Here is a 23,809-nt window from a genome sequence, read left to right on the forward strand (position 1 = left end):
CTGGCAACCACCAATCTGCCATCTGTTTCTATGGATTTACTTATTCTGAATATTTCATTTAATGGAATCATACAATAGGTGACGTGTTGTGTCTGGCTTCTTTCACTCAATATATTGTTTTTGAGGGTCATCCCGATTGTAAAATGTGTCAGTACTTTTTTTGTTATGGCTGAGTAATGTTCCATTGTATGTACCCACATTTTGTTTATCCATTCATAAGCTGATGGACATTTGGGTGGTTTCCACCTTTTGCTGTTGTGAATAGTGCTGCTATGAACATGTGTATACATGTACTTATTTGAGTGTGCTTAATTTTTGCTGAAAATAGAATCAATTTTCTATGTACTCAACAAATATTTGCTGAATTGAATTAGAACTGTGGCACCAACCACTGATTTCACAAATGTTTTGCTTTACTAGATAAAAGTCACAAAATCTTAAAAATGTTTGTGGTAGGAACTTTATAAGTGATCTTGTTCAACCCCCTCATCAGGAAACTGCATGCACTCAAAGCACTAGTCTGCTTAGAAGGCCCTAAATACAGTTTACATCATGGTGTGCGGTGCCCTCCTGATATTGTCCTTTGTTAACTGAATGTATACAATATGTCTTTTCTTGTCACAAGATAGTTCTCTTTGAGAAGTGGTTGTATGAGTTTTAGTAGCTTGTCATTCTTTCAACGTTTTGCTTTTTAAAAAATTTCATGAAATCACTACCATCAGCATTGTTTGTGTAAAGTAGATACAGTAGTCTTAATTGAATTCAGTGATAACATTAATTTTTGGTCCAAAATAGTCAATGAAGCATCATGAGGTGTTGGGGGGTTTATTTATTTATTTTTGTTTGCTTTCTTTGCAGTTTAAGATTCTGCCTAGCTCTGATTAAATCACTTTTTTAAAAAATCAAAAAAATTTTTTTCTTTTACCCCTGAGTACAATTGAATCACTTTTTGATTAAATGAACCAGCACTAGCTCCTTACCTTTGCAAGGAAATATTAACACTTCTCAGAACATCACAGTTAACTTAAACATTTTTCTTATATCTGATGTTATCACTCTCCCTAAATTTTTAGCAGAGCTGAAATCAAATTGACAAGGGGTGTGGTTTGTGCACTATATCCACCTTTGGCATAAAACTTCATGGAACAGTGATTATCCAACCTTGATTTAATACACCAGGCAGCAGTAAAAGTAAAAATTGAGGACAGGGACTTGACCTGCCTTGCTGTACTCCTCCTGGATAGTGCATTGGACTCAGCAGGACTTCAGTCAATATTTGTTGAATGTGTAGATGAAATTAATTTGACTATGGTTTCTGAAGCAATATTAATAAAAGTAGATGTAATTTTAAAAATAACAGTGAAGGGCCGAGCCCGTGGCGCACTTGGGAGAGTGCGGCGCTGGGAGTGCAGCAACGCTCCCGCCACGGGTTCGGATCCTATATAGGAATGGCCGGTGCACTCACTGGCTGGGTGCCGGTCACGAAAAAGACAAAAAAAAAAAAAAAAAAAAAAAAAAAAAAAACAGTGAAAATGAATTTCTTTATAAATGAAGGAATCTCTCTTAGGAGTCAATTTTTTGTTTTTTATTTTGGTGTTACTTATTTTTAATTGACAAGTAAAAATTGTACATATTTATGGTTTACCACATGATGTTTTGATAGATGTATACACTACGGAATGGCTAAATCAGGCAATTTAATATATGCATTACCTCACATATTTATTTTTTTTGAGATGAGAAGACTTCAAATCTACTCTCTCACCAATTATTAAGTACACAATATATTGTTAATAACTGTAGTCACTACGACGTACAATAAGGAGTTAAAATTTTAATTGTTACCTATCTACCATGGTTCAGAAAGTTAAAAAAAATTTTTTTTTGTTTTTTTTTGGCAGCTGGCCAGTATGGGGATCTGAACCCTTGACCTTAGTGTTATCAACACTACACTCTAACCAACTGAGCTTAATAACCTGCTAGCCCCCAAAAACGAAAATTTATTTTTAACTTTATAAGTGTTCTTGTTTTGACAGCTTTTTTTTCATTTTCTATTTTAAAGCTCTATAAATCCTCACATCTTTATAGCAGTTTACAAAGTACTTCCCAACCACTATTTTATTTATTTATTTATTTTTATTTTAATTTTTTAAAAAACTTTTATTTTATCGATATACATTGTGGTTGATTATTGTTGCCCCTTACCAAAACCTCCCTCCCTCCTCCCTCTCCTCCCTCCTCCCCAACAATGTCCTTTCTGTTTGCTTCCAACCACTATTTTATACTGTATTGTACTTCAATGGTGATAAGAATCATTACTGCCATAGTGAGAAAATTTAAAATCTTTCTAAACAATAAGGAACTAACTTAAAAAAACATTATTTATAGTAATTTTCTCTGGATGTGTGGCATTATTTTGTTTTCTTCATTTCACTTGCCTTAGTTTTATGTAATGAACATCTACTGTTCTTCAAAAAAACGAAAGACAAAATACAGGAAAAAAATCTCCACTTATATAGGATATGTAAATCTTGCATTCCATCCTTTTATTTTTTTCGCTTATTGAAACATAATTGATTGTACATATATGTGGTGTACAGCATTGAATATCAATACCTGTGTGCAATATGCGATGCTCAAATCAGGATAATTAGTATATTCAACATTCCATCCTTTTAAAAACTAATCTACTACAGACCAAACATCCTGAGGATTTGGATACAGCAATGGGTTAGAGTCAACAATCCTGGTCTCTTGGAATTTACATTGTAGGAGGGGTGGCTGGAGACAGGTAATCAACAAAATAAACCTGTTGAACTGCAGAAAACTGTCACAAAAAGAATCAGTGCTAAAGAACTGTGTAGAAACAAACCAGGAACGCCTATTGTTTTGCAGGGAATATTCTCTACTTATTTTGGTTGAGGACCTACTACCTTCTTTTTTTAAAAAAGAAATCAAAGTAATGCATGCATATAGTTTGAAATTATAAAATATATCAGTGTTTATAATAAGAAGCAACAGTTCTTCCACCCCATTGCTCCCTACTCTTACCCCTGTTCCAACTAATTTAATTTTTTGCTTTTAGTTCTTCTGGTGATAGCTTCCATCTCTCTAAAAATATACTTGTTATTTATTTATCAAATGTAGACATTATCTATTGACTTTCTGTTATGACTAAGACATGACTACTTCTCCCTTCAACATAGTTCTACTATTTTTAGCTATCCCTATTGGTTATGTTAATGATATGGTTAAACCTTGCAGCAAAACAAAACAACACACAGGTAGTTTACTGACTTCTCCACTTTGTAAAATGAAGTTTTGGGAGCTTTTACTTGGCTTTCTGTTTTGGCCACTTCCTTCCATCTTCCAAAGTCTAGTCAATTGGGCTGTTTTCATACTTTTACAGAAGGCATGAATTTAAAAAAGCACAGTGGCTTAACCTAAAAACGAAATTGTGGGCGTCTATTTATTTATTTTAAAGATGATGGGTAAGGGGATCTTAACCCTTGACTTGGTGTTGTCAGCACCATGCTCTCCCAAGTGAGCCACGGGCCAGCCCCCTGTGAACGTTTATTTTGAAGTAGGACTGAGCAACTTCTTTAGTCCTGACACTCTCTATCTACCCTGTGGGACTGAGCACAGTCAATGCCCTAGTAGCAGGGCTGGGACAAGGCCTAGGTCACAAAATTGAAGGGGGCGCTAAAAACCCAGCATTAAGATAAAACATATTTTAATGCAATCTTTTTTAAAAATCAAAATAAATGCCCCCAATCCACGATGAACAAAACTATCAATATTTTTTTTAATAAAAACAGGCTCAGCAGAATGAATAGAGGAGAAAAGAGAAAAACAGAAGTGTTTATAGTTGCGCCTCACCGTTAATAGTGGTCTTGGCCTGATTCTGTGGCATCTTATTAGAGGTGAAGAGTGTTTAGCTGAGGGACTAAGGTGTGCCTTTCAAATTAGGAATATAGATACTGGATTTCGGGGTACAACCACCTCCTGACCTTGCAGTTTGTAAATTAGGGCGATATTGATTTATTTTGTAATTTAAGACATGAATCGAGGGGAGGGGCCAGTAGACAAATTTACTTTGTTTAGAACTTCGTGCATTCCCAATGCAGGTCTCTCCCTCTGCTCTGTGCATGCCCTGTTGGTCCAGGCAGCATGGTGCTTTGAATAAAGGTCAGCAAAAGGGGGTCATCCTCCTGATTATTCTCCCCCTCCTGATTATTCTCTTCTACCGGATTATTCTCTTCTATCTACCGGGAATGGGGGAAGCCCGGGCTTCCTTATCCACCACTGAGTCGCTGCAAAGTCTTGGGCTTCCCTAACAGCTGCAAATTCCTCCCTGGAGCTGCAAAGCTTCTGGGGTTGCCATGGTCCATGGGAGTGAAATGCCGGCCGCCCTCTGCTACCCCAGCTCCGAGCAGTCTGTTGCTGCTTTCCCCTGCATCCCTTTCAAAAGCTTTTAAAGGAGATCCCTGTGGGAAGGAAGGAGGACGGGACATTAACCAGGGCTTCGGTCCAAGCGGCTGGGGGGAATAATAGAGGCTTTTCTCAAACTAACGGAGCAAGCCCTGGGCTTGTTTCAAAAGATTTTTAAACCTCGGTCTCTCCCGGAGGGAAGCAGAGGAGCGGAGATGGTTGTTCCCAAGCTTAAGTTGCTATAGGCAGCTCCTTTCTGCTTTTCCCCCCAGGGACTCCTCACCTAGGGTCTTTCCCTGGAGGGCGGAGAGTGCAGAGGTGGTCCTCCCCAAACTTAACCTGCTGCGGGCAGCTCTTTCCAGCTTGTTCCAAAGGATTTCTCGACTTGGTCTGGCGGGAAGGGAAAGGCAAACAAATGAATTAGCCCCAATAGCAGGCTGTGGTCAAGGCAGAATGGGACTATCGGGGGTGACTTGCAAATTCTGGGAACACTGCAGAAAACGGGGAACTAACCGAGATGCTGAGAAGCCCCTTCATGCAGGCCTCTCGGTTTTGCCTCGCACCTTGCTCACCATCCCGGGGCTCGACAGGAGTTGCGGCCGGGAGGGCGGGCGCGCCGGGGCTGGGGCTCGCCTCCCAGGGGCCGCGGGGGGTGCAGACAAAGAGGCGGCGGCGGGGGGCGCGGGCCGGTACAGGCTCCGGGGCCGGACGGCCGGGGCGGGCGCGGCGGTGGCGGAGCGCGGGGAGGAGCCGCCCGGCGTCTTCTCCTGGCGGCGCGCGCCCGCCCGGCCCCGCGGCGGCGGCGGCGCGTCACGCTCTCCCCCGCCCCGAGCCGACGAGCCGGGAGGCGGCGGCCGCGGCTGCTGCTGCTGCAGTGGGGCAGGTGGCGGCGACCGGCGGCGTCTGAGGCGGTGAGCGGGGTGCGGCGCGGGTCCTCTCCCCTTCCCGTCCCCTCCTCTCCTTCCCGCCTCCCGCCCCGCCGGGCTCGCTCCTGCCCACCCGCTCGGGGCCGGGGGCCCGGCGTCCGTGAGGGGGGGCCGAGCCCCACGCGCCGGAGCCGCCTCGGAGGGGACCCTGGGAGCCCCCGGAGGTCGGCGTGGGAGGCCAGTGGTCCCTGAGGTGCTCTCCCCGAGCCGGAGAAGTGGCCGGCCCCGTCAGCGCCGAGCCGGGCCTTCCCTTCCTCCGCCCGCCTCAAGATGGAGCTTGGACTCCTTGCCCCTGCGCCGCCCCGGGCGCCGCACGCTTCCCGGCGTGCCTCTCCCTTCCCCTCGGCCCTGGGGGGCGTCTGGGGTAGGCCGGATCCCCGGGAGACCGGGGCGGGGCAGGACCTGTTGCCCCGGTCCCCGCGGCCGACACCTGAGCATTCCTCAGGCCCCCGGCCCCCGGCGCCCGGTGCCCGCGAGCCGAATGGAGGGCGCCCTGGCTGTGGCCTCCCCGGCGGCCCAGCTCGCCCGCCCGGCTTTTGTTTTCCTCCCAAGCGGGGCTGTGATTCTTGGAGAAGGTGGAAGGCTAGAGGTGGTCAGATGGCTCCCGGATTTCTGATAATACCGCTGCCCGGTAACCCGAACCTTCTACCGCGGCAGGGGATTGGCTCGGAAGACAGATGACACTTGTTCAGAGGTTATTTTAAAAGCAGAGCCGTCTGATTCCCCGAATTTGGAGGTCCTGGGCTTCAAAAATCTGATTTTGATTTGGGGGTGAACCGCGAATCCATCTGTTTCTCCACTTCATGTGGCTTTTCCATCTGGCAGGAACCGAGCACCAGCCCCTCCTTTTAACAGCCCCTCCTCTTTGGTATGAAGAAATTATACGTTAAGTCTGTAATCGGTTTAGATACCTGTTTTTAGCTAAACTTGGGGCCAATTGCTGTTTTTAAAAAGGAGGGTGGGTGGGGAAGATTCTGTAATTTTTTCTTTTTTTGTTTTTGTGATTCAGCAGCCTTGCCTTCTTCCTCTTTTAGGTTAGGACAGTGTCTGGCCTGTGAGAGCTCTATGAGTATTAGTGTTGTGGCTGCTGCTGTTATGGTTATGATTCTGGTTATTACTATTTTTTCATTACTGCCACTATTACCTATAGTATCTGCGAGTCAGGAGAGCAGTGTGTTTGAGGTTTAATGATATAACCTTTTGCAAGAATGCTTGTCAGCCTTGGGGCATTTCTTCTCTGGAAAAAACAACAATTAGGGTTTATTAAGGGCTTCTGTGGCCAGGCTCCAGGCAAGTCTTTTATGTGTTTTATCTCATTTAATCAACCCAACCTAATGAGGGTGCTATCATTATCCCTATTTTACAGAGGGGGCACAGAAAGGTCAAGTAACTTGTACAAGGTCACACAGCTAATAGGTGGTGGTGTCAGGACTTGAACTCAGGTTTTCTCACTCTAGGTGCTTAGTTATTAGTGTAGTCAATCTCTGGCAAAGAGCAAGGCTGGCCTTTAGTTAAAGCAAAGGAAGTAGGTGATTTTTTGGCTAAGGGCTTGTGCCCAGTTTTTGAGGTTCAGAGAAAACAGTAAAGTACTTCTTAGGCTTCCCACAAGGCCTATGTTCAAAGGGATAAAAACCAAGACTGGGTGGGACCCTACATAGGTGTTCTGTCTGAAGATCAAGATTTTGCTTTTGTCTACTTTTTCAATCCTTGCCTGAACTCCAGCTTGTGCTTGAGCACAACATAAGCCAATGTGGTTTCTGTTCTTTAGGAGTTTAGAATTTAGTACCTTTCTTATTTATGTTTTTTTAAAAAAATTTTTACCCAGTGTCTAACATTTGAGTCTGTCACATTTCACATGACCCTTAATGTGTGTGAACTAATTCAGTAATATTTCACTCTTGCTTTTTTTTTTTTTTAGTTGGGAGGGTGGAGTCACATGATACAAAGCATGGTGACCTGTGAACAAGAAACCTGTGGCAGGTGTTCAAAATTGTTTCAAGTAAAGATGTGCTCGCTTCGGCAGCACATATACAAAATTGTTTCAAGTAGAGAGACAATATCCAGAAAAGGGATTTAAATTTGATTCTTGCTTTTATTTATGTATTTATGTATTTATTTATTTGGCATCTGGCTGTTATGGGATCCAAACCCTTGACCTTGATGTTACAAAACTGCACTCTAACCAACTGAGCTAACCAGCCGGCCTGATTCTTGCTTAAGTGCTATCTTTTGGAATTCAAAACCCAATGGATGGTGTGTAAGAGATGAATTTGTCCTCTTATCCCCATACAAAAATAGGTATCTTTGAATTTGTTACATATTGGCCACCTGGTATTCTTCATTATTATTTACAGCTCTTGTCTTCCTAGAATATATGTATCAAGGGCAGGGTGCTGTCTTGTCTTTCACATTATGGGACTCTGCAGAGTCCCTTGTGATCAGTAAATATTTATTGTGTATACTTTCCTATTTGTTTTTTATTTTTGTTTTTGTTTTTGTTTTTTTAAAAAGATGACCAGTAAGGGGATCTTAACCCTTGACTTGGTGTCAGCACCAAGCTCTCCGAAGCGAGCCACGAGCCACGGGCCGGCCCTATACTTTCTTATTTGTATGCATCTATTCAGGACCTTGTTTAACCCTGGGAGGCCTTGTAACTGATAGTTGCACATACAGCTTTTTCCTGGAATTGTGCTCCTGGCAGCAAAGCCCTCCTTTTTAGTCTTAAAAGATTCAGGGTTCATTCTCAAACACTGCTATACATAGAAAAAAAAGTTTCATGATTCCAAATCTATGTTTAATATAAACTTCTATGTCTAATATTAAGTATTTTCAATCTCAATTGGAAAGCAGTCAGTGTTACCCTGGATATGATTTTTTTTTTTAAGAGCTGTTCAGGGAGGCTTTAAACTATTACAGTGTCATATATTTTTAATAGACATAGTGTATGTATTCTGTATAGGTGGAACTCAATCCATATGCTTTAAATCATAATTTGAGTTACAATGCACTTTTATGGGCAAACATATTGACCGATAATACTATAGAAGAATTTTAAGGAAGAATGACCTCTTCAGATTTCAATCAGGGGAACAGAGGGAGGCCTTTTTTTTTATTGAGTAGGTTGGCTGTAATTAACCAACCTTGAATTTTACTAGGACATCTGGGTTAATATCCTGGTCCTGGCACCAAGTACCAAGGAATCTTGGACACAGTTAGTAAAGAGCTTTTTTTTTTTTAAATCTCCATCTGGCACTTCCAGAAGGACAGATTCCACTAGCACTAACTCACTGGGCAGGTCTGTTTTTTAATTGTCTATTTATTGTGTTCCAGTAACAAAATCTTCAAAGTATTCTTTGCAAAATCTTTGAAAAGAGGAAGTAGTTATATTACAGAATCCCTATTGGGAACCCTCTTGGGTATCTCTTTCCCTGGGGAAATGTATTCTCATCTGCCTCTTCTGAGGAATCCTAATGAGACTACAGGCAGACATTTTGATGCCCTAATGTTATTTATGAGCATAAGTTCTGACTTGAATTGAGTAGTTTGATTTTGTATTCTTTTTTGCTTACTTATGTGTAAGTATAGCTTGGATTAGATCCCAGTTTAACTCTGCTCTTTTTTTGTTTTTCTGCCCATTTTTTACACTTAGAATTGCTGAGTCCTTGATTTACAATATCTTCTCTGAAGTTAAGGGCCTGAAGATCCAGATGTTTAGGATGTGCAAGTCATCCAAAATTTGGGTTTGATGTATAAAGGGAAGGCAACTTTAATGGTCACCCCCCACCCCGCCCCGATTCTACAAATCCCTTTTTTTACTCAAGTAGTGCACTGAAATATTTGGCATTATTATTTTCCCCTCTTCTCAGGAAAGATAAGAGATAACGGAGATGTTTTCCTAAAAATCTTTTAAACTTTTGACCTCCTGCCTTCTCTGATTTACTCAATATAAAGACTTCTTATTGGCGACATTATGTTTTAATAGCTTAAGGCTGGAAGGAACCAATTTGGATTTTTCCTTTCCAGACTATAGAATAAATAAACTTTATAAGCAGGGTAATTTTTTATAGCTTAAGTGGAGGAAAACTCTTAACACTAGATTTCTTTTATAGTTGGATGACTAGAAAAAGTGTGTGTCTTTTTCACATGAGACCGTGTTACTAACTTCTGTTGTAAGACTTAGGTTGTTACACTGAGAATCTAGTATGAGAGTGAAATTTAAATTTTAGAAAGTGTTTTTCAGTGAAGTTTTTTTTTTTAAGGTTCTCAAGTTTATTTTTTCCTTACATACCAGTTTTATGATGGTCCTTACATTTTAATAACATCTGTTCTTTTCTTAAAATACAGTTGGCCCTCTGTTTCTATGGGTTCCGAATCTGTGGATTCAACCAACTGTGGATGGAAAATATTCAGGAAAAAAAATTCCATGATGTTTCAAAAAACGAAACTTGAGTTTGCCATGCTCCAAGTACTACACTGAATTCATGCAACTGAAGTGATGTGTAGGCATTGTATTAGTTGTATAAGTAATCTAGAGATGATTTAAAGTATATGGGAGGATGTACGCAGGTTATATGCAAATACGAGTGGTCTTCAAAATTTCATGGAAAGATTTGTATTATCTTTTAATTCCATTTTTCCATAGACTTTTTGAAGTATCCTTGAACTGAGCCATTTTGTGTCAGGGACTTGAGCATCTGCGGATTTTGGTATTCACAGGGGGCCTGGAACCAGTTCCCCAGAGATACCGAGAGACAGCTGTATGTGAGTTCATCGCATAAATTATAAAACATACACATACATAAAAGCACAGAAAAAATCAAATTATCTATAATTCTACTGTCCAGGGAAAGTCATTTCAATGTTTTAGGGTGTGTCCTTCCAGTCTTTCGTACTTTATACTTTAAAAAAAATTTATGTCTGGATCTATATATCTATTTTTTTTTTTTTTTTGTCAGCTGACCGGTATGGAGATCTGAACCCTTGACCTTGGTGCCACTAGCACCACGCTCTCCCAAGTGAGCTAACCAGCCAGCCCTATATTTAAGTAATTAAAATTAAAAATTTTTTTTCTATTTTTAAGTAATTAAAAATGTAATATTTTCATTGATAATACGATGAGTCTTCAAAAAGTTCATTGAAAGATTAATATATCTTTTAATTCCATTTTTCCGCAAACTTTTTTTTTTTTTTTTTTTGTCGTTTTTTCGTGACCGGCACTCAGCCAGTGAGTGCACTGGTCATTCTTATATAGGATCCGAACCCGCGGCGGGAGCGTCGCCGCGCTCCCAGCACAGCACTCTACCGAGTGCGCCACGGGCTCGGCCCTTTCCACAAACTTTTTGAAGTATCCTTGTATTCTCAGCAAACCAGCACGGTGAATCAGAAGATATATTAAGAAGTTTGGGATCCTGGATTTGCTGTAGCCCCACCTCTACGAGTCACGTGAACTTGGGCAAATTGTTTAACTTCTCTCAATCAGCTTCTTGTTCTGTCAAATGGGAGTAACACCTGCCCTGCCCACCCATAGGGTTACTATATTGATGAAAGGGGAGTAACGGACGGGATTTGGCCTTGATGAACTGGAGATCCCTAGATAACCTTGGAAGGTCATAAGAGTAGTGCAGAGGAAGCCCTCAGTGCTTTCAAATACCAGAGGGCCAGGGAAGAGGAAGACAGAGGAAAGGCCAGTTGTATATCACTGGTTGCCTTTGTGTCAGCTGTGTTTATTTTGTGCATATTAATTTATAGTAATGCTTTTCAGATGAGTGTGGCCAATAGAAAGTGTCCTGTGGAGTGGGAGAGAACCCCAGAAATGCTGATTTATCAAACATTCATTGAGTGCTGTGAAGACTTTGTCCTAGGCACAAGGATTTATCTGTCTCATAAAGTAAGACACCTATTGCTATGGTTTGAATGTGTCCCCCAAAAATCATGTGTTGGAAACTTAACCCCCAGAGCAATAGTGCTGGGAGATGGGACCTATTGGGAGGTGTTTAGGCCATGAGGGCTCTGTCCTCATGAATGGATTAATGTTATCATGGGAATGGATGTGTCATAACAGTGAGTTTGGTCCTTCTTGCTCGCTCTTGTGTGCCATGTTATGTTACAGCAAGAAGGCTCATACCAGATGCAGCCCCTCAGTCTTGGACTTCCTAGCATCCAGAACTGTGAGCCAATAAATTTCTGTTCTTTATAAATTACCCATTCTTAGATATTCTGTTATAACAGCACAAAACACACTAACACAAGGACTATAGGTAAAATATAAGTGAAAACAGACGTGTGATGGGACTGTGGAAGATGATCATTTGGCTTGGGTACGTGTATATGGAAGGGAATCATGGAAGGCTTCTGGAGTAGGAATTAGCACTTGTGTTTGACTTTGATGGAGATGTAGGGTTTCTAGGCAGGGATAGATTAGGTAAGATATTCTAGGCCAGAGTGAGCAAAGACTTGGTGTGTAAAAGTAGCATGTATAGGTAATAGCACGTAGTCTGGTGTTCTGTAGTTTGATGGCAGGTTATAGGAAATAAAACTTGAGAAAAAAAAAAGAAGATTGGGTTTATATCAAGGGGAGGCTTCCCTGTCCTAATGAGGAGTCCATCTTACTGGTCTTTAGCATTTTATAATAATTGAGTTTTCTGTAAGCCTTTTTTCAGATGTTTGGTCAAAAATATCTAGTTGTAGGTAGTAAGCAGGAAAACTGCTAACCATACCAATTATCTTTTTTTAAAAAAAATTTAATAACAGCTTTATTGCAATATAATTCACATACCATACAGTTTACCCATTTTTATGTCTTTTTTTTCCACATCAGATGGGTAATGTGCTGACATTGTAACAAGGTTTGAGGGAGGCACATCTCACAAAATAGTATGAAACCCAAAAGTCTTATGAACCACAAAAGGATCCCAGTTTACCCATTTAAGTGTGCAATTCAGTGGATTTTAGTATATTCACAGAGTTGTGCAACCATCACCACGATCAGTTTCAGAATATTTTTATCACCCCCAAAAGAAATCCCATGTGCATTAGTAGTCACTCCTTATTTCTCCCCAACCCTCCCAGCCCTGGGCAACTACTAATCTACCCTCTGTCTCTACAGATTTGTCTATTCTGGACATTTCATATAAAGGGAACATATACATTGAGTATTCCTTATCCAAAATGCTTGGGATCAGAAATGTTTCGAATTTTAGATTTTTTCAAATTTTGGAATGTTTGCATTATACTTACCAGTTGAGCATCCCAAGTTCGAAAACCTCAAATCTGAAATGCTCCAGTGAGCATTTCCTTTGAGTGTCATGTCAGTGCTCAAAAAGTTTTGGGTTTTGGATTTCAGATTTTCAGATTTGGGATGCTCAAGGTGTTCAATTGACTGGCTTCTTTCACTTAGCTAGGTGTTTTTAAGGTTCATCCATATGTGGCATGTATCTGTACTTCATTCCTTTTTATGGCTGAATAACTTTCCATTGTATAGATATACCATGTTTGGTCTCTTCATCAGTTGATGAACATTTGGGTTGTTTTCACTCTTGCTTTTATGAATAATGTTGCTACGAACATTTATATATAAATTTTTGTGTGGATGTATGTTTTTATTTGTCTTGGGTCTATATCTAGGAATAGTATTGCTGGGTCACATGAGAACTGTACCTTTTGAGGCACTGCAAGTTTTCCAAGGTGGTTGTACTGCTAGCGTTGAATGAGGTTCCAGTTGGTCTGAATCTTCACCAATACTTGTCATTATCTGTCTTTTTGATTATTATCATCCTAGTGAGTATGAGGAGTGGTATGTCATGATTTTGATTTGCATTTACCTGATGGCTAGTGATGTTGAACATCTTTTCATGTGCTTTTTGGCTATTTGTGTACCTTTTTCGGAGAAATATATCAATTATCTTTTTTGCCTTCAAAATATTAAGTATAAAAGTGAAGTGTAGAACTATAGAATGTTACCATTTGGGATAAAAGAGGGTATACAAAAGAATGCCAATTATCTTTTTTTTTTTTTAAATCTCAGATTGGACTGCTAAATTTACTCATCTTAGCAATCATTTTTCATTTATTTTTATTTCTTTTCCTTTGGCAGCTGGCCAGTACAGGGATTGAACCCTGGACCTTGATATTATCAGCACCATGTTCTAACCAACTGAGCTAACTGGCCAACCCCAATTATCTTTTAATTTGTATATTCATCAGACATTTATTGAGCACCTACTATAGTAGTTCTCCTTTATCTGTGGGGGGATATGTTTCAATTTTTAAATTAGGCATAGTAAGAGATTAACAACAATAACTAATAATAAAATAGAATAATTACAATATGCCGGCATCACTACTCTTGCATTTTGGGGCCATTGTTAAGTAAAATAAGTGTTTTTTGAACACAAGTACTGTGATACTGGGACAGTTGATCTGATAAGTGAGATGGCTACTGAGTGACTAATGGGCAGGTAGCATACCCAGCAGGGAGGTACTGCACACAGGGATGATTCATAGCCCTGGGCTGGATGTGGCTGGACAGTGCGAGATTTTATCATGCTACTCACAATGGTATGCAAATTAAAATTTATGAATTGTTTATTTCTGGAATTTTCCATTTAATATTTTTGGACTGTGGTTGACTAGGGGTAACAAACCACAGAAAGCCTAACTACAGATAAGGGGGGCTACTGTATAGGGAGATGCTAGCCTAGACACTGGGGATACAAATCTGAGTAAAACAGGCACACACTCTGCTCTTGAGGAACCTATAGCTGTTAATGGAAGGAAGATTACCTTTGCCTGACAGTAAATCCCAGCACTGTTACTTTATGAAGACTTTGTATAAACTGCTTAACCTTTTGTAGTTCAGTTTCCTCATCTATAAATTGGGGAGAATAGCTGCTTCATATAGTGGTTGTGAAGATTAAATGAATTAATGCATATAAAACACAGTAAATAGTAGAACTCTTCTTTCTCCTTTTCCTGTTAGGAAGTTAGATTTCAACCCCTCACTTTTATTCTTTCATTTAAATCAGTATGCGGTAAAACACTTTTAGTGGTATGGGAAATTAAAACCTTTCTTTCTGCTATGTTTTAGAAAGTTAATTTGAGTAGGAGTGTCTTGCCGTTATTGAAGCGCACATTTTTAATGAACAGTTGTCAGTGAAGAACTTGTAATTTATGGGGAATTAAATATTAAGCATGGAAAAGCAACTCATGCGCCTCATGTCAGAACTTGTGCCTTGCCCAATTTCAGGCCCTTTTGTATGTTTGTCAGTTTTATTTCCCACAGTTTAATTAAAAGTGGGTTTTTTTTCTTTCTAAGGTCTGGTAGAACTTGCTGTGTATCTGCATAGAAGTTATCTAAACAGATAAAAATATAACCAACATTGAAGTTGGGTTTTAAAATCCCAATGAAACCAATTCCTAGTTTCTGTTTAAGCATCTAGGGTGGTTGTACAGGTTGTATGGATTTGTGAATAAATTTGGTAGACTGATAGATTCTCTTGAAATAGCCAGGTGTCCTGCAGAATTGTGAAAATGGAAATTTGGTTATTTTTTTCCATTGGATCTAAAGACCTATAGCAACTATTGAATTTGCTTATTGGCAAAATAAAAACAAAGCTTTTATAAAGGAAAAAGCCACTAAGGAAGTCCTTGATTCTTCTGTGAGTTGTCTTGTGGCCTTTTCTTGTTCAGAACGAACAGTTGGTATGCTTTGGCTTTTAGTATGGGCCATGTCTGACTGTATAAGGGCAAACAACAATATGCCTTCTTTTACTGCTTTGTGAATATTGGAAAAGAAAGCCAATTTTAACTTGCCTTGAGATTGACTCTTTCATTTCATCTCACTGCTGTGTATAAGATCAGAAACTTTTATTCACAAGCGTAATCTGGAGATTGGGGTTTAAGTCCTAGACTGTTGAGTAACTGTGACCTTGACAAGCGATTTCACTTTTTAGAATCAGTTTCCTCAGTGGTAAATTAAGAAATTGAACTAGATTGCTTAGGTCTCTTCTGATTCTAAAATTTTGCAATGCTATATTAAGCACATTGCTCCTTTTTACACATTAGTATAATAGACTGCTGCTGACCTATTAAGTTCTTCTGGGAGATACTAACCAGGCCTAGTAATTTCAGTCCCTTTTAAAATCTATCTCTAAGCTAGTGGTATAAATTAAGAGTTACAAGGTCACAGGAATTTTGTAGAATTTTGTGTAAATGAGCAAAATAGCTCAAATTATTCAGCTTTTCATGTTCCCTATTTTTTTAAAAAATTATTTTGCAGATGGAGGAACTTTGGAAGGCTGCTTATTTTCTGCATCTCTTAGAAGTAGGAACATAAAATAAATCTTCACTCAAACTGAGCTATACGGAGACATTCATAATTGCAGGCAGTTAGTTGTACTGTAGCAGTTTCATCTTTAGAAAAACATTGTCTAATGCCCCAACTCTCTCTCTCCTTCCTTTTTAAAACTGCTATAGACTTTGAAACTCTGGGTACAACTTGTATTCTGTACTATGTCATACACACTTCCAGTTTTAAAAACTTATTTTTCAAGCACAGAATAATGTTTCAAAAGGTTTTGTCTACTTGGGACTTTGATGGAAAGATATTGTAAAACTTTCTATTTACCATCAATGTCTTATTGTATGATATTCTCAAACCAACACTTAAGATTGATAGACTGATTTTATAAATTCCTCCGTAAGGGCCCTACCAGTTAGAAATTGGAAGCAAAACTCCCTTGTAGCATCTTTTGAATTAAGGAGCCAATTAATTTTCTGGCGCTTACTTGCTTGCACCAGTCCTTTATTGTGTAAATGGGCTTTTCACATCGATCCTTTGAAACAAATGGTGATTACCACCTATTTACTTATCTTTCATCTTTTGTACATTATCTTTGCTAGAGAAATGCAGTTTGCTTTTTTAATTTTTGTGTTTTAAATATGTTTGGGTTTGGCCTATTAAAAAAGTTATATAATATACACATATGTAGAGAAATATCAGTGAAAATAGATCTTAGTGGTCCTAGTACAATAAAGTGTCAGAAGGCTAAATTAGAAAGCTCTGAGTTATGGCTGCTGGCGTCTTGCTTACATTTCTTTGACTAGGATACTCAGTGAGTGCTTCTTTTATGAATTTCAGGGTGATGACAGCAATGGGATCTGGAGGTGTTAGGACACTTTATGGGGATACACAGGGGCTGGGGATTATTGAAGAAATATAGGTGTTTATGAACAGTCTTGACAATGGAATGAAAGAAAGGATAGGCTGCATTACCTTAACATTCAATAAACATTTAAGTAACCTACCCTATGAAAGACACGCTGATTGCAAATTAACAAGGAACATCCCTGTTGCAAGTGAACACGGTGAGGACCATGTTTTAAAAAGATCATAACTGTGAGTGCTCTTATTCTGACACCTAACTCTTTAGAGCTGGTATAAGTAAATCCTGTAAAAACAGGGTAATAAATTTGGAGATACGTGGAAATTAATGGAAGTATGGACACGTGGCACCATGGTTAAGTTGGTGTTTTTTTACATTTTAATTTTACCCGCATCTTTCATGTCTTTTTTTCTGTTTCCTTTAAATTATTTTATTACTTTGTGTTATGCTTTGTTATGATTTCTGAAATGTATAAATTTAGCACTTCACAAGTATGAATTATTACCTATTTTATTATTAACTATAAGTTTATCAAAAGCAGTACAAAAATAACTTGAATGATCTGTGACAGAGGCATCAGGCAGCTTTCAGTCCTTATGAGGTTCTGTTTCTTCAGCTAGGTGGTCTTTGGTGGTCATCTTCAAGCTAGACTAAGATGCTGCTTGTTCTAATTTATATAAAAAATTTTAAAATGAACAGTGGTTTTCTTAATTTCATTTTCTTTGTATAGGGGTTTTTAGTTAGTTTATTTTAAGTCTTAGGGTCTTGCTACTGTATGTTTAAGAAATTTTAGACTTTGTACTGTATCTCAGCATTTCATGGTATTCTGTTAAGAGCACCACTATTTCCACATACTCTGGCATCCTGAACAAATTTGAGATTTTCTGTTGCCACTTTGGGAAAATTTTTTCTTTCACTTCTTGTGTATGTTTATTTCCAACAGGTTGTATGATCTTTTCCCCTGGCTAATCTTTTTATTTTTCCTGAGTCTTGGAATGCTTGCTGGAGAGATTAAAAAAGAGGGGGCAATTTGGAATTTCCCTGTATCTTAATAGGTACCAGCTGTAGTAGACTTGCCACCCTAACATTTTATCCTGCTGTTCTTTAAATCAACCTTTTAGTTGCTGCTGAAACCAAATGGCTCCAGTCCCCTACTTTATCTTCTCCCTAGTTTATCTTACTTGTTATTGCACTGACCTGAAGCAATGGCCTTCTGTGCCCTGTGCCCTAAACTGTGTTTGGTGACATCACACACATTTTCCCTGTGTTCAAGGTGCAAGCTTCTGGGAGGCCAGAGCAAATGATAACCTTAGGTGGCTTTCTGTCACTCATCAGTTCTCATTGACTGACCACTCATGTGCTTACCGGATATCCTACCTTGGAGCAGATCCTCCTTTCTCTACCCCCCATAGTCTTACTTTATGGGACACAGGACTGTTGTTGGGGCAAACATTCTGGTCAGCCACACAATGCTATGTCATTTGACTACTCTACTTAAATGTGCACAAGGAGTATTCTGTATCTTTATTCAGAAGATCAGCACGTTTCCTGGATGTTAACTTGTTCTTCTCTGGACCTTACATTTTAAATTATAGCTACTAGACTAAGTCAAAGGCAATTTATTAGAGTTTAGGGGGAAAATATCAGATAAGTAAGAAATGAATAACTGACACTGCAGTTCCATCCTTTCTTTTTTTAAAAAAAGATGACTGGTAAGGGGATCTTAACCTTGACTTGGTGTTGTCAGCACCATGCTCTCCCACGTGAGCCACGGGCCGGCCCTGCAGTTCCATCCTTAACCTCTCTTTTTCTCCTACAGTTTTCCCTTCTAGGCCCCAAGCCTATCTTTCCTCATATTCTTATCACACTATTCCTTGACTCTGCATTTGTTTCCTACAATCAGAAAGAAAAAAGCTACGCATGAAGCTGCTTCAGTAGAATAATGCTCTTTGTACTTGAAATGCTGCCTCCTGCTCTGTTGGCCTTAAATCTGCCAGCCATTCACTCTCAGGTTCCTTTCTTATATCTTGAGACACACATATTAAATTTTTCATCTGTAACTCAATCTCTGTATTTTGCTTTGAGTTTTGTGTGGGTGTGTTTTCAAACTCTTCGTACTGAGCTATCAGTTTTACTGGGCAGTGCCTTGTGCTGCCAGCAGGGCTGCTTTATACATTATGTATGACCTGTCAAATAGATATTTTAAAGTTCCTCTTAGTGTGAGTGTTATTTTTTTTCTTTTTTATCCTAAGAGCAATTGAATTATTCACAGTTTTATAGTCAAGAGTTTTACATTTCTCTGCCCTTTTCCTCACATATGTGATGTAATGGAGTAAAAAAGATGAATGCTGCATACCCAGGGGGATTTGGGGCATCTGAGTGGCAGTTTTATTACCGATGCCAAGAGGAGAGCTACTTTATATTTTGCCTTAAACACGTATTCTAGGCCTGTGCTGTCCAGTGCAGTAGCCATGAGCCACATGAGTCTATTAAACATCTGAAATGTGGTGAGTCCAAATTGAGATGTGCTGTAAGTGTAAAATATGCGGTGATTTCAAAGACCCAGTATGAAAAAATGTAAAATATTAATAATTTTATATTGTTTGCATTTTGACATATTTTTGATAGATTGGGTAAGATAACTATATTATTAAAATTAATTTCACCTCTTTAATTTTTTTAAACATGGTTACTGGAAAATTCAAAATTACACATTTGTCTCTCATTGTATTTCTATGGGACAAGCACTTCCTAAAAAGTATGGTAGTGTCAACAAATGTACTTGTCTAATTTGAGACTTAGAGCTCTGAAATACCACTCATTGGAAGTAGTAATTGAAGAATTTGTCCATAGCTTCATTGGCCTACTTTTTGAAAGAGGCTACAGAGTTGGGGAATCTTCTAATGCCACCGTTAGGTTCTTAGACATTAAGATAGTTACTTGATGCTTTAGTTTGAAAATGGCATCATTTTGCATCATTTTATGGGTTCTAGTTTTAATGTTGAGTAAGTTCAGAACTTTTTTGTACTCTTGTATATCAAATACTTTTTTTGATCCTTTGAATGCAAAGACAAATCATCCCTGACTGTGAGGAACTTAGTCATAGCATGATGTGTAAACAAAACAGGAGTGTGTGTGATTCATCATTCATTAATAGAAGACTGCCCAGTAGTTAGAGTATTCCAGAGAAGGACAGGGCAGGAAGGGTAGTCAGAAAAGACTGCTGATGTGTCTCCTAGTCTTTTAGAATAATTTCCTGTGTCCCCCAGAAGCCCTTATGTAAGGGAGTGTGCTGCGTGTAGCAGTAGAGTGTGAGGATTGTGTATAGAATCAGCCCATACTTGGGAGTTGAGGCCTGATTCTGCATTTCTCACCCAAGGGCCTTCAGCTCGAATCAGCTAGTATATGAGATATTTTTAAGTTTCCCCAAGGAGGCTTATTAGCTTATTGATTGGGTTTTGATAGTCTTTTGTGAAGCTGAAATACTTGGCCTTCCTTGTTTAACTCAGAATTTGAAGAAAAAATGCAAATGCCTTTCAATTTTATTTGTCTTTTCCAGTCTTCTTTGTATATACAGAAATATGAATGTGAATGAAACTTAAAGAAGAAAAAAAAAAGCTAATAACTTGCCCTTCTTTAGTGGAAAAACAAGTCAGTTTGGAAAGCTACCAGAGTATTATGTAAGTGTTTTCAGTGGCCGAAGTGGATGCATGAGCTCAGGTTACGTTGCGTCTCCTGTGCTTGGGGGTGGGGGACAACAAGTGACACAGCACACAACAGATTTATATAACCGTGACTTCAGGGGACAAGATTATGCTGTGAGTGAACCTTCCAAACCCAGGAGTATGGTATTAGAACACAGCCTTTGAATTCTTCTATCAAGCTTGACTTGATTTTTTTTTCAAGCTTGACTTTAAAGTCAGCTTCAGAAACATCTTTCTCTCAACTAGACTTTCCATTGCTCTCAGAACTACTTTCCCTTTTCCTTCTGTTATTAAGTTCATGGACATAAAACATTTTAGAAGTAGAAGGGAGCTCAGAAATCTGAGTACAGCTATCTACAGGTAAGTCACTTCACCTGTCTGGTGCTGGATTTCCTCTCTGTCATCCAGCAGGGGCGAGGTGAAATCCGGGTTTCTAGACACTATAGTTAGCATGCAGTCTGTTTCTGGAAGCTTGGTGTTAAACTCCCTCTCCTGGCAGGTTAAATTCATTGCAAATTCTTCAACTCTCCTTTGCCTCCCAACAGAATTTCCAATTTAGTAAATAAAGGAGTATTTTTATTTTGCTGATGGGGCAAAATGGACTATAAAGGGATTAAGATGAAGTGTAGAGATGTGATTTGCCTGGTGTAATTCAGTACTGCGCTGGAGAGTGCCAGGAGATGGTGAACTTGTTAGCTGCTGATTTTATCAGATTTGGGTTCTTTCTTCACTAATGGTGGAGTACTTTTACTTTGGGAAAGTTAGAGCCATAATCACTTTCTTTCAGTTTTGATTCCTTAACCTTTCATTTATGGGATTTGGATTTGAAATCCAGAACAGTTAGTAGAATCACAAAAGGATGGAGATAGAAATGGATCTTATTTAATTAGTATCCTCAGGTTATAAATGAGAATAGTGAGGTCTGGGACGGGGTTAAATAAGTTGTTTGAGGTAATCCAGCTGGGACAGAATCCAGGTGTTTCATTTCCCAGTCTAGCTCTTTTCATATATATATATATATATATATAGAGAGAGAGAGAGAGAGAGAGAGAGAGAGTCATGACATTTTTTAAACAAGTAATTAAAACTAAAAAATCAGATAAAAATTATGAAGAATTATTTTCATTTGAGCATAATTTACACCATGCTTGTTTTGGGGAACTGCTTATTTTGAGGAACCTCTTATTTCTGTAAATTGCTTAATCTTTTTTAAGGGTATCAGGGGTCAGGGAGAGGGGGTTTTAGATTTTAGTAAAATATTCATCTTCTATTATAAAAACCTTTTAATTATGGCAAACTGAAAACATATACAGAAGAAGAGGGAATAAATAGTATCATCACCCAAATTGAACAGTTAACTCATCATCAGTCTTCTCTTAATAAGTTTTAGTATGCTCTAATTAAACCTGTGTGTTTTTAAACATATTTTGTTCTTGCCAGTAAAATGTCTTTTTGTTTTTAAGAAAATATACTACTTTTGGGGGCTGGCCCGTGGCTCACTCGGGAGTGAGTGGTGCTGACAACACCAAGTCAAGGGTTAAGATCCCCTTACCGGTCATCTTTTTAAGGGGGGAAAAAATATATATATATATATGTGTGTGTGTGTGTATATACACACACACACACACACACACACTGCTTTTATTTATTATTTATATTATGATTTTTGTGGTATAAAGCATTTCTATCTCAGATGCTTATTTTAAAAAATTAATTTGAGTAATTTACTTAGCCAAGATGTCCAGAGCTCTAAGCAAAGTGTTCTCTTTGCCCACTGTATTACGTAAAGTAAACTAGCTGCTGTAACAAATAACCCCACTAATTTTAGTGGCTTAAACTGATAAAAAAGTTTATTTTCAGTTCTAGAAAAGTCTGGGATAGGTATTTTCTGATTGGGAAATGAGGACAAGTGATTCAGGGATCCTGGCGTTTTCCATCTTGTGATTCCACCATCTTCAGTACATGCTTTCAAGGTTGCTGGGTTCATCTCCATCAAGTGGCTGGAAGGGCAGAGAGTGTAGGGGATTGCACATGGGAGGTTTCTCAGTGGGAGGTTTCTGTGGGCCAGGCTAGCAGTGGCACACATTTCACACACTTCTCTCATCCCATTGGCTAGAACTCAGTCACATGGTCATGCTGAACTGCAAGGGGAGCTGGGAAACATGGTGTGAATCCAGGAAGAAAAAGAAATAGGTTTGGTGAACAGCCAGCTACTGTCTCCATGCATGTCCACTTCTCATCCTAGCTCTTTTGTGCTGCATTCATGTTCCTATGTAGAAAGCAGCACAGTAGTCTGTTTCCTTACTCTCTTGGTTGAAGCCATTTTACTGTGGCTCAAAAATTATTAAAATTTTTTTCCTGATTATGAAATTAGTTATACCTGTTCATTAAGTAAAATTTCAGTGACCCAAGAAAACAGAAAGAAGATATAAAACTACCAATAATCTCATCACCTAGAGGTAATTATTATTAATCCTTCATTATAGTTCCCTCCAATTTAAGAATTTTTTTTTTTTTTTTTTTGCTGGCTAGTATACAGGGATCAAACCCCAGACCTTGGTGTTATCAGCACCATACTCTAACCAACTGAGCTACCAGGCCAGCTCTTCGGTTTAAGAATTTTTAACTACTTAGAATTAACAATAAAATTTTACTAATTCTTATTCTGTGCTGGTTTGCAAACTCCAAAACTCATAAGAGGGACAAAATAACAACAGCGAGAAGTTGGCCATTTTGCCTTTTCCTAGCAAAGATACACTGTTCCAGAGCTGATGTGAGGTTTTACGCTTTGGGCATTTTTGAAATGAACTTTTTGCTTACATATATTAATCTTCGCTCCTCTTAGTAAATAGAGTAGTAGATATTGGGGCTTATGAAGTTGGCAATATATTGTAGTGGCAAGTCAAGGGTAACATTTTAAGTTTATGATTTGGTTCCTACTCATTTTTCAGAATTCTTAAATAGTGCCTAATTTTCCAGAGGAGAACACTTAGAAAAATGTTTGAAACAGAACCAAAATAAAAACTTGCAAACTGGGGGGTGGGGGTGGGGTGGGGAAATAAAAGGCTGGCCAGTTAGCTCAGTTGGTTAGAGCATAGTGTTACAAAAACTTGCAAACTGGAAGTTTATATACATACTTTGCTAGTATTGAGCTGACTGTGTAGATGGATATGCTTTTCTCTGCTTACCTGCTTTGCTCATGCTGGTCTGCAGTAGAGAAAGATGCTGCTACTCTCAGGTGGGAGGATAATTTCTTGGGAGAAGGTATATTCTTGAGTCATTAGCTCCAGATTCAGCAATACAGAACCTTCTGGGTTTTCTTTAAAGTGGTGAGGTTGCAGCCTAGAGGCAGAGCAATGTGAGAATTCCTGTTTGTGACATCATCATCTTGACCTCACAGCCAGGTGGGTCAAATATGTGCCCACCTTCTGGCACTATGTGAGCTGAGGCCTGCCCCGATTCTACTGACATCATGAGGTATCATTTGTCTCATGTTGCTAGACTTGCATTGACTTTTCTGCAACTTCTGTAGATAAAAAGTATAGACACTGATGTCAGGCCACTGATATTTTACTGAAAGAGACTG

At 39.1% G+C, this 23,809-nt stretch overlaps 1 protein-coding gene and 1 non-coding gene across 8 annotated transcripts in view; one reads left to right on the plus strand and one right to left on the minus strand.

Moving 5' to 3' along the window:
• Positions 1-5,230: 5,230 nt before the first annotated feature.
• Positions 5,231-23,809, plus strand: part of CLIP1 (CAP-Gly domain containing linker protein 1) — a 107,089-nt gene continuing 88,510 nt past the window's right edge. For 2 of the 7 annotated variants that reach the window (XM_063086536.1, XM_063086539.1), the window contains exon 1: positions 20,318-20,583. The gene's annotated coding sequence lies outside the window, so the exon portion shown is untranslated. Of the gene's footprint in view, positions 5,343-6,108; positions 6,226-20,314; positions 20,584-23,809 lie in introns of those variants that run through there. The other 5 variants (XM_063086537.1, XM_063086538.1, XM_063086541.1 and 2 more) reach the window with 5 other exon arrangements.
• LOC134371416 (small nucleolar RNA U13) lies at positions 12,169-12,267 on the minus strand. Its single transcript, XR_010022839.1, has one exon. It is a non-coding gene; the product is annotated as a small nucleolar RNA U13 (small nucleolar RNA).

Source organism: Cynocephalus volans, chromosome 2 (assembly GCF_027409185.1).
Source record: "Cynocephalus volans isolate mCynVol1 chromosome 2, mCynVol1.pri, whole genome shotgun sequence".
Classification (NCBI taxonomy): domain Eukaryota; kingdom Metazoa; phylum Chordata; class Mammalia; order Dermoptera; family Cynocephalidae; genus Cynocephalus; species Cynocephalus volans.